We start from the raw sequence: 12,662 nt of genomic DNA, 5'->3' as shown, positions 1-12,662 counted from the left end.
CGAATCCTGCCTCGGGCATGGATGTGTGTGACGTCCTTAGGTTAGTTAGGTTTAAGTAGTTCTAAGTTCTAGGGGACTCATGACGTCAGATGTTAAGACCAATAGTGCTTAGAGCCATTTGAACCATTTTTAGACTGGATAACAACAGAGGATAGCGCGTGTTATCTGTCATTCTAGAGTAAAGCCAGATTCTACCAATCGCTCTTACGTGGTGACGGCGTTGATAACGACTCATTACACATTACCTACATAGCATTACAGTTGAAGTGCCAAATTGTCTTAAGCTAGAGCAACTTAAAAATATAAAAATTTACGATGGCAGTAATAGTCGTGGCGCTTAGCTCTAAGAGCTGCTGCCTGAATTCAGTTCTCAGCCAAACAAATACCAGGCATTTAATTCGCCAGGGAATTAGTCAGACTGGCTGTGGCACTGCATCGATTGCTTTAACTTCGTCTTAGTATCACAGACGGACCCTTAATTTCCTTGTAACCAATTAAGCTAATTTCCCGGTGGGAACAATTAGCACCTAAAGAATTTCGCCTTAAATATCTTGCGTCTGGCCAGTCTCATATTTTCCTGTGGTTCCCGCCGTTCATCGTCATGTCTTCATCCTCATACGCTTGCTTGGGACACATTTTCTATTTTTTGCATCCTTTTCTGATCAACAGCTTGCACCTTTTCTTAGTTAGTTACGGTTATCTCATAACATGGATATATCATCATCGTACTTCTCCTTCACTGATGTTGCAAAAGGAGCCTTTTCACTTGCCTGTTTGATCCAGACATGGCCATATCGATTTATTTACCATCGACCGTACTATCGTCAATATTAAAATTATAGCAAACTCTTTCACATATTAACAGGCATTCATTTTATCGACCTCTTCGTTGAGTCTGTGGGGGCGGACTTCTGGGTATTCTTGCAAGAAAAGAAATAGGACCTCCAGTTCAACGTCCAATTCACATGAAAGTCATTAGAGCTGGAGAACTAGGTAAGTGGGAGGAGGGAGTAGAACGAAATCGGTCATAATTTTTTTGAAGAAAACGCCCCAGAAATCCGAGTGAAGTGATTTAGGGAATCTGTATAAACCAAAATCAGATTGACTACAGGGAAATTTGGAAAAGTTAAGAATTTAGTTTCCCACCGACCGTGAGGTCGTTAGAGATGTAACCTTCGCTCAGATAAACACGAATTGTGAAGGGATTCCTCGTGACATATTCGTGTTAACCACTCCGGCAGTCACCTACAAATCACAGCGATTTCATTTTTACTCGCCTGTAGCAACGGGCATTTCTTTCCCTCAAATCGTTAAAATGGCCATTTTAGTCTGGGGAACGCACACTTCACAGTATCAGCTACGTGAATTCGAAATGGAAGACCTCTTGAACCCGTACCACATTCGTCGTTAGTATTATGAGAATTTGTTACAGATCGCAAATGTTGCGCTTTTTTGGGAAATTGTTTATATTTAATAGGTTCTCAAGGTGGGTAACATAGTGAAACCCATCAAAAAATAAATAAATTTCCAAAGTGCATGTTGCTACATAAAATGGTTGCCAAACTTGCGGACTTAAACGAAGTTGCTCACTACAAGAACTACAAGACCTTGCGGCAGCTCGCGGATCACACATGTCCCCTGTGTGCCTCGCCGGTTTCGATGGTTCTTCCTTATGCGCCAGGCGCGTTTACCAGACACCAACGCACCATGTACAACAGTAGCTCCTGGAAAGTGATGTCTCGCCCACCGTGAGGTAGATTGTGGTAGTTGCCCATTTTTGGGAGGACTGCCGTTTTGTTTGGAAAGAAATTTTCGCCGCCTGGTTTTATTATCCACAACTGAAATAGCATACAATCCTGACATACTCCGTAAAGGTCCCGACAAGTCGGCACCAGCGTTCTCGTCATGAACGGTATCGACCTAGGAGCATATAAGTAGTATTGACTACGGCGACTGCAGCCAACTCTGTTTACATTGTACGTTCTGACCCCGTTGCGGCGAAGCCGCGCCCTATCTATAAGTCATCAAGCGCCGCATCCTCTCCAGCCAGTCTCTGTGTACTACTATTAAAATGAGGCACCTCAATCAGAAAGTGGTTTCAATAAATAAATAAATTACATAAATGAAACAAAACTTATGTGGAATTAGTTCTCTTGAGTTCTGCATTCCACGCCCTTTGTACTGTACGTCACCCTCCCCCTCACAGATTAGCATTAAAGCGATAATGTCATATTATATGTAGTAAAAAGTTACGTAAACTTTACTTGAAAGTGAAAGATAGGCATTATATAGTGAAAGTCAGAGATATTTATCAATACCACAGTATTTTCAAGCTTCTTCACCTGAACTGTGAAGATAAATATATGCTATTCAGATGATGTTTATGTCAAATATTGTACTGTCCTGACAGTAAATATTATCTCACTTTGCCTAATGTTCTCTCTACTTTCATACTTAATGTTTAAAATGTCAAACACTGTATTCTCTCGCCATTAAATTCCATCTCTCATCTAAATTTTGAGTAAATTTCATATTCCATTAATGTTTATACCACAATACAGACTACCTCACCATCAGCACATTTCATCTCTTCTTAAAAGGAGAGGGAATGGGAAAGAAAAAAATTCAAACTTTTCACAAAAATACTCTAGACATGCAGTTTGTTATTTTGTAAAGAAAGTTAGATGCACACTTGAATGACTGAGCACATTTACATACAACAGGGAATATTCCAAATTTAAACTGTACATACTTTTTACATGTTTAACACATTTAATGGTTTTTACATTTTTTTCACACTAGAAAAATACTCTATTTCCCTTAAAGTCAGTTTCTTACGCTGAAACACAAACAGTTTCTAATCATTTTACACATAGTGGAAATGTGGGAATTTAACACATATTCTAATTCATCTTTGGCACTTTTTAGAATATCATCTATTGTAAACTGAGGTTGTTACAATTTGGGTAAATTCTTGAACTAACCAAGTTTTCACAGCTGTATCTGCTTTAAGAAAATCTAAATTACACTGAATTCCATTTTGTGGGCAAATTGTATATAATATAAATAATACATCCTTAATGTAACATTTAACTAGTTTGTTATATTGAAACAAAATCACTTCAGTACAATAAATAAATTCATATTTATAATACATTTCAAAAGCATCAAAATGTTTCAGAATTTGTAAAGCACTCCCACGTAAGCAACTTATTATTTTCACATTCACTTTTGAAAATATGCTGCAGTAAGAAATAAATCAAATGTCTTTATATGCGGAACTCAAATTAGATAAAGAGCAACAACAACTTTCTTCTAGAGAATGAACATTAAAGTCTCTTACGTTTCCACTGCGTGATACCTTATGAATAGGAACTGGCATTATTATACATACAGATTTGTACTGAGCATGCACATTGGCTCACTTCACTAATTTCTAAATCACTCCTCTACGCAATATCATGCATGTGGTACCACTGTTCAGAAGTTAAGTATATCTTTGCTAATAGCCGAGAATGTTAATGATAGGTGTATCTCGTAGTTCTTCAGACAGACTACCATTGCCACTCCATGTTTGGTGTTGACACACTTTGCACTCAAGGTTGGGTGCCGCCCGCCCATCTCCAATGCACACAGTCAGTCTTTCGGTGCATATTACTCTTCCGCCATCACACAGATGCTTCATGTTCTGTGACATAGTACCACAAGACTCCCTGCTTTCTTGAATTGCAGAAACCAGTTGGTAACTAAACTATGAATTTTAGCTACTGGCAGTGGTAGTGCATATTAGACTAACATTTTTACTAATTCAATGATGCACATGCAGAGGACAGCAGCAAAAATAACAGCAACATCAAGAACAGCAGCACCAACAGCAACAGTACCAACGACTTACTTCTCTAGTAGTTGTCTCGTGTTTGCACACCGTTTTCTGTAAGTCAGCAATTACCAACAATTTCTGAGAAGCAAAATTGCTTAACCAGTGAGTCAATACTTCAATAACCTCCAAGCGTCTCATATTACACAGACTTGACAAATCAGGACAAGCTGAGACTTGCAAAATGCATAGTCAGCAAGCTGAGACTTGCTGATGTATAATTGATTTGTATAACCCATTCGGAAAACCGAGAGTCAAATGCGATCCTCTCCATCACCTGTGTGCAATCGCTTTGTGGAGTCGTTGCATATTTTATGTTACACTTGTTTTCAACAAGCCTCATACACTCTGGAGCAAACACATACCTCTGATAAGCTTTCAGCTTGCAATATTGTCTCTGTAATTCAACCTGTATTTTCAGTTTTCCTTTTTTTAATGCGGACTTAAAGATATGCTTATTTTGGAATTTACTGGTCTCTAAGAGTGTTAGTTCGGTTTATGAACATTGCTCGCTCTGATAGTTACGCCATAATTTTGAAAACCTCATACTGAGTAACTGTTTTTAGGGGCTCTAATTTTAAACAACAGATTACATAACCCTCTTGTTCCTTGATATATTCACTGTGAATTATTAAATCTTCTCCTTTGACAGTTACCTGTGAATTGAGCTGTTGGCTCAAATTGGTGCCGTGCCATACAAAGTATCACATGTATGGTAGTTTACAAATAGAGGATGCTGTTAGTTTACTCATTGTCTGTCTTGCAGTTTCCTTTCATGACTCTTCATCATCATCATCATCATCATCATCTACTTCTTCTTCGTCTTCTTCTGTGCATTCTGCTTTCGTAAAAAAGTTGTTTCCTTATGCTACATCTTCTTTGCCTTGCTTTGTCTTCTCCAGTCCCTTCTTTTGGAATACCTTTCTCAAACTGTGTAACATCTGGGAAATTGATTTAAATAAGTCAGCCTCAGCTTGCTTTGTTAGAGACCGTGCCAATTTTCTATGGATTTTTCACTGAAAGTCCAATACTTGACTTTTTAATCTTCTGTCCAGTAGAACTGAGAGACTTGTTCACAGTCACAATACTCAATCAACATCTGAACGTATTATAAACAGACATCGCAATTTATACCACAGCTTACACGTAGTGGACGATGTTAAATACAAATATATAGAAATTAATACAATAACATCCATTATTTAAGTCATCATCTTTATTGTATCCAGAAAATTGTATGCATTCCCTTCCTCTGCTCGTTTACACATTTCAACGACTGCACTAAAAGTTATATCTGGGTTAGGCAAAGATATAATCATACTACTTAAGCAACAGTGAAGGGAAGGGGTGGAGGCCGGCCGGAGTGACCGAGCGGTTCTAGGCGCTTCAGTCTGGAACCGCGCAACCGCTACGGTCGCACGTTCGAATCCTGTCTCGGGTATGGATGTGTGTGATGTCCTTAGGTTAGTTAGATTTCAGTAGTTATAAGTTCTAGGGGACTGATGACGTCAGAAGTTAAGTCCCATAGTGTTCAGAGCCATTTGAACCATTTGAAGCGGTGGGATTTAGGACCATATAGGAATGGCGTCGATCACTATCCACTAACGCGGTAACAACAGCGTGCACTTCTTTATAGACGCTAGGACGACCTGCCCGATGCATGTCTGCAACAGTTTGCCGACCTTCGTTGAAGTCTTTTGCCCAATGTGCCACTGTTCTGTACGGCAATACCGAATCCCAGCACGCCTCTTGAAGACCTTGATGACACTGTCGTGCTGTACGACCTCTGGCACATTCAATCTTGATCAACTCCGTTGTTCCTGTTCAGAAAACATAGTGACACTGTTACGTTAGACCGCTCAAGTGACTGTGTTTCCCTCGATTGTGCGCACGCTGGTGACGTGGGACGGGCGAGTCCATTCGCTCGGCGCCGGCCGGAGTGGCCGTGAGGTTCTAGGCGCTACAGTCTGGAGCCGAGCGACCGCTACGGTCGCAGGTTCGAATCCTGCCTCGGGCATGGATGTGTGTGATGTCCTTAGGTTAGTTAGGTTTAACTAGTTCTAAGTTCTAGGCGACTGATGTCCTCAGAAGTTAAGTCGCATAGTGCTCAGAGCCATTTGAACCAACCATCCATTCGCTCGGAAGTAAGGTGGGTGTGTCAACAACATGTGCTATCAGCGACAATAGTAGATTCCATTGCATAGTGTCTCCACAGCAGTTTTGCCACTATTTAAGTTCCAACATACGTACAAGTTGTGCGTTATTTTGATAGCTTTGGCAACTTACTGCCTCCTAGGAAAACAGCGAGGTATTTCAGGACCTATACAATAAACTACAACTACAATACCTTCCAATCACTTAGAAGGCAGAGGTGTGGTCACTTTTGTTTAAATTTTCTGAACTTCAGATAAATTAGCAATTTTTTTTTGGCACGTAGTGACAGTATCACAATGTATGTCATCGAGCATTGTGTAACGTTTAACATTACGGATGAAAACTCGATTGTAGCTGTTGTCTTTAACCGCATGCTAAAATTGTCTCATGAGGCGTACAACGCAGCCTTACCCAATACCTACAACTTCATACCGAATATCACGTCGAGAAACATCTTCTTTTACACTGCTGAGCCGAAGAAACTGGTAGACCCGCTTAATACTGTATAGGGCCCCCAAGAGCACCCACAAGTGCCGCAACACGACGTGGCACGGACTCTCCTGAGTCTGAAGTAGTGCTGGAGGGAACTGACACCATGAATCCTGCAGGGCTCTCCATAAATTCGTAAGAGTACGAGGGGCTGGAGGTCTCTTCTGAACAGCATTTTGCAAGACATCCCCACTTCGTCGCTACCTGGGAGATGCTATGTCCAATCGCTCGTGCGCTGGCTATAATACCACGTTCAAACTCACTTAAATCTTGATGATCTGTCACTGTAGCAGCAGTAACCGATCTAACAACTGCATCAGACACTTGTCGTCTTACATAGCCGTTCCCGACCGCAGCGCCGTATTCTGGCTCTTTACATATCTGTGTATTGGAATACACATGCGTATACCAGTTTCTTTGGTGCTTCAGTGTATAATCAGACAGCTGATATGGAAATTATGGACAGAATTACTTTAAAACATGGAAATTATGACCTTCATGACATTATTTCCGACTTGTTGATGGAGGTACTAGTATAATATCAAGAATGAGCGAGAGGATGATGCAGAGAAGAAAAAAAAAACTGTCTCAAACTGAAGATCAAGTAAAATAAAAAACTCAAACGATGTGAGATGAAGAGTAATGTATATGTCGATGAAGAATTTCGGGTTTCAGGCGAGTCAGGGCGACGTTCTTTGGCGACACGTTGGGTTGTCGGGTTTCTTTCTCTCTCTCACCTTTAGCTTTCCCCTCCTTGGGGAAGTGTATGGAGGAGCTTGTAGCCTGTTGGCTTTTACTCCACATTTTGGCTTTGGCTGTCTGTGTATTTTGATGTTGTTCTGGCCTTTGTCCCCATTGCCTCAGCGCCGCTCGCTAGGAGCTGCAGGGCGGCCCGCTGCGTGCTTCTTCGCCGACAAGGTTAAGATCACGGTGACGACAAGCCCTCGCGATCCGATAGCCACATCTGTGACCCTCGCCTTGCAATGCCTCCGTCGTGTGTTGGGAGCCAACAAGACTGCCCGCAGTAGCGAGCCGTCGAGTTGCCCGCCGCTTGCTTGCTACGGACCCCGCACTGGCCTCAGAGGATCAAACCAGCGACCCACCGTGGATTGGAACGCTGGCGCCCCATCTGCTGCTGCTTGTAGCCAGTGGAGTGACATGCCCCACCATCCAGGAGAGCTGCCACACTTGAATCCCCATCGTTAGAAAACCGGCACCTATTTATGCACAGCTGTGCGCCTCTGTTTTGCTAACGCGCCGCTCCGAGTCACGTACACATAACACCTAGGTTGCGTCAGAGGGCCCCTTCTGCCTCTAACTTGTGCTATGCGAACCACAGCGTTTACTCTTTTCAGTGGTTTGACGACTCTGTGGCCTCGATTCCAGTTCACCACCACTGGTCAGAATAACTTACTGTTAACAGGCCTGAGGCTGGCTGTAACTTATACGCTCAGAAATATTGCATCAAATCTAACTTTCCTATCTTAAACGGTGGTGCCGCTACATTATTCCCCCCTTTGGAAAGACCCAGTTCTCGGCTCAACCTCTAACTGCTCTTAAACTTGTTTGGGTCGTCACGTACTTATCACATATTTACTAGTACCATTAGAAAACTTACAGGTGGTCTAGTCCTCTTAAACACACGAGACAAAATGCAAAAATTCCTTACTGGATGACCACGCCACTTAATGCTCGATCAACCCCTTACCTACCCATCTTATGCCCTCGGTATCCAATCCACTGGGATTTGGACTACCGTCAGTTCCCTCTTGGAACCCTCTGTCCACCTGATCAGAATGAAAACAACACACAACAAAGTTAAGGCTGTGATGGCACTTGGCACAGAGGTGCTCAAAATGATCGTTACTTGTCATTGCCTTTCCCTATATTGAGCGACATCACAAGCTGTTCGGCTGATACGCATCCCTCTGTTCTTAAATGAACTGGTTTACGGATCTCAACAGACCTGACTCCAGAGTTTGATTTCACGAGGTCAGATTCTGCCTTGCCAAAACTCTAAAGTTGCTTCTGGCCATTACAGCTGTGACTGTGTAACATTCAACTGCGTGACTCCCGAAATCGACACTGGCAGATGGAAGGTTGTTCCTATTATGTTACACACAGTTCCATTGATTAAAATCCCGCTCCCCTCGAGCTCTGTACGTTTCGCTTCTGCAAATACTCACTGCTCAAAACAACCTCTACTACTATCAAATTTTCATAGGTGGAGAGGATCCAAAGCATCCCGACCCGTTGCAAGCTCAATTTTGGTTTCACGATGTCCCTTGGACAGTCTATTTCATTCCTTCTGGCTAAAAATAATTGCCCTGTGCACATGTCCGGATTGGTGCTTATCATCCTGGTTGGACATGCCGTTATCTTCCCTCTATGGGAACTCCGTAATTCCTCCCTTGTTATCTCGGCGTACCGGCTGTTTACTGCCGAGATCGGCAATACATCCTCAGTTTTTTACTTCTACCAACTTGCTCAACGCTCCCCTTTTCAGTGACCTGAGGACAGTGATCACCATTACCCTAAATCCCTCTTCAAGAAGACTGCTGTCCCCAGCAGGCTCACAGTACTCGAAAACACATTCAACACATGAAAATACAATGCCTAATTAATCTACACGAACCCAATGATACAAAACAAGAAAACAAAAAACTACAAATACTCTACTACCTTCTGGATCGCAAATCATACGGTACATCATGCTGTACTCTATCTTCCTTGTTTTCCCTACGCTTAAAACCTCTCTCCACTCTCTCTTTCTTCCTCTTCCCTTCCTGTGACGTGCCTGGAATCACATCCAGACAACCCATAAATGGCCGCTACTGCCCAATGTGTACTATCGTTCTAGATGGCAGCTGAAACTTAACATTAAAGGGGGATGTTGTTTCAACTACTTGGTATGACCCTTGATACGCCATGATGAACTTCTTCGTTTTACCTTTTGGCGTATAGGGGCTGAATAGCATTACCCATTGCCCTACTCTATACTGTGGTAAACTTCCTTTCCGCTTCTTGACCGAGCGAGGTGGCGCAGTGGTTAGCACACTGGACTCGTATTCGGGAGGACGACGTTTCAATCCCACGTCCGGCCATCCTGATTTAGGTTTTCCGTGATTTCCCTAAATCGCTCCAGGCAAATGCTGGGATGGTTCCTCTGAAAGGGCACGGCCGACTTCCTCCCATGTCCTTCCCTAATCCGATGAGACCGATGACCTCGCTGTTTGGTCTCTTCCCCCAAAAAACCAACCAACCTTTCCGCTTCACTGCATCTTACTGCCCTTCCAAAGCCTTCGTATTCGCATTTTGTAGCCATTTCCAAATGTCCTGAATTGTTCTCGCGAACTGACGTACAGATTCAACGGTCCTTCCCTTCTGTAGCTTCATTAAATCAAACGGTGAGAGCATTTTTCGCCTGTGCACTACCTCAAACGGAGACAAACCGACATTGGTATGAACTTTTGCATTGCATGCGCATACATTATGCTTCAAATACTCATCCCACTGACGGTGATGAGAATCCACGTAACTGAGCATCTCCCCGATTGTTCCATGTACCCGTTCTGTCCTTCCACTCGCCTGTGGATGCAACGCGCTCGTCCTCACCTTCTTTACATTCAACAATTCACACAGTTCCTTCATTAAATTTGACATGAAGTTGGTCCCTTGGTCAGTAATTACTGTCTCTGGTACACCAAACTTCAAAATCCAGTTCTTTATTAACGCTTGCGCGGCCATTGCTGCCTGTTGAATTGGCATAGCCACCATCTTCACATACCTCGAAAAATGGTCTGTTATTGTCAGAGTGAATCTGTTCCCCAATGGTGTTCGACTGAAAGGTCCTAAGACATCAATTCCCAACATATAAAATGGACATGTCGCTTCTGGCAACCGTTGTAGCTATATCCGTTTATGATTCAAATCTGCTCTCTGCGCACATGGTATACAATCTTCACATACTGATCCACATCTACTTTCCTACCCCTCCACCAATACCTCTCCACCACTCTCCTATTCGTCGCTCTACTCCCACCATGACCAGATAACATGTGATCATGTGCTTCTTTTAAAACCTCAACCTTCAACTTCGCTGGCACTACTACCCTTGGCCCTGACTTTGTTTCCCTGAACAGAAGACCGTCGTACATACTAAATTGTGGTTGTGTCCGATACAATTTACAGTCGTTGTCTGCATCCTGTAATTCTTGCCATACTGCTAGGTCATAACCTATGACTTCTACTTTTGCCACCTTTCTACTCAGTGCATCCGCATTACCATGCTTATTCCCAGGCTTGTGCTCCACCTCAAAGTGGAATTCACTGAGCCTCACAGCCTACCTAGTGGACGGATCCTTCAATCCCAACAACCACTTCAATGCAGCATGATCTGTCACTACCTGAAATCTTCCCCCATATAAATAACATTTAAAATATGTGAGTCCATAGATTACATTAAGCATCTTCCTCTCTGTTGTTGAGTAATTCCTCTCTGCTGGATTCAACTGCCTAGATGCATAGACTACAGGAAGTTCTTTCCCATCAATTTCCTAAGAACAGAACATAATGCTTGATTCGATGTATCGCTTGCTAGAATAAAATCCTTTTTAAAATCTGGAAACACAAGAACTGGACTTGATGTTCACACTTCTTTCAGTTTGTCAAACGCTTTCGGACACTCTTCTGTCCACTCAAATTTCACACCCTTCCATAACAATCGCTTCAATGGCTGTGCTAAATCTGCAAAACCCTTCACGAACTTTCGATATAAACTGCAAATTCCGACGAATGATTGGACTTCGTTAACTGTTTTCGGCTCCCGAAAATCCCTTACAGCCTGTACCAACCTCGGATCTATCGTGAGAAAAATTAAAAACCCCTACAGCCGTCCTTATGATTTTATTTTATTTTGTGGCTACCAGTTTCAACGCTTCATCGCGTCATCTTCAGGCTGTTTTTGATGCGGTACACGTTGATATGATCACCATGGATAGCCCATAAGTTGCCAGCACTACTGGATACACAAGTAATGTGTCAGCACTCAAACCATCAACTGCCAATGGCTGGAGTGCTGACACATTATCTGTCATAGATAAGTATTGTAATTTGGGCAGAAAAATAACTAATGTTGGCCGAAGTAGAGAGGATACAAAATGTAAACTGACAGTGGCAATAAATGCGTTTCTAAAGAAGAGAAATTTGTTAACATCGAACATAGATTTAAGTCAGGAAATCTTTTCCAAAAGTATTTGTATGGAGTGTAGCCATGTATGGGATTGAAACATGGAAGACAAACAGTTTATACAAGAATTTAATAGAAGATTTGTAAATGTGGTGATAAATTATGCAGAAGATAAGATGGATAGATTACGTAACTAATGAGGAGGTACTGAACAGAACTGGGAAGAAAAGTAATTTGTGGCACAACCTGACTAGAAGAATGGACACATTCTATGATATCAAAGTATCACCAGTTTAGTAGTGGAAGAAAGTGTGGGGGATAAAATCGTAGAGGGAGACCAAGAGATGAATACAGTAATTAGATTCAGAAAAATATAAGTTGCAGTAATTATTTGGAGATGAAGAGGCTTGCGCAGGATATTGTATCATGGAGGGCTGCATCAAACCAGTCTTCAGACTGAAGACCACAATAACAGCACCATTACTTGATAGAGATACAGGGTGTTTCAAAAATGACCGGTATATTTGAAACGGCAATAAAAACTAAACGAGCAGCGATAGAAATACACCGTTTGTTGCAATATGCTTGGGACAACAGTACATTTTCAGGCAGACAAACTTTCGAAATTACAGTAGTTACAATTTTCAACAACAGATGGCGCTGCAGTCTGGGAAACTCTATAGTACGATATTTTCCACATATCCACCATGCGTAGCAATAATATGGCGTAGACTCTGAATGAAATTACCCGAAACCTTTGACAACGTGTCTGGCGGAATGGCTTCACATGCAGATGAGATGTACTGCTTCAGCTGTTCAATTGTTTCTGGATTCTGGCGGTACACCTGGTCTTTCAAGTGTCCCCACAGAAAGAAGTCACAGGGGTTCATGTCTGGCGAATAGGGAGGCCAATCCACGCCGCCTCCTGTATGTTTTGGATAGCCCAAAGCAATC

Source organism: Schistocerca piceifrons, chromosome 1, assembly GCF_021461385.2.
Source record: "Schistocerca piceifrons isolate TAMUIC-IGC-003096 chromosome 1, iqSchPice1.1, whole genome shotgun sequence".
Classification (NCBI taxonomy): domain Eukaryota; kingdom Metazoa; phylum Arthropoda; class Insecta; order Orthoptera; family Acrididae; genus Schistocerca; species Schistocerca piceifrons.
Note: the sequence above shows the minus strand (reverse complement) of the source record.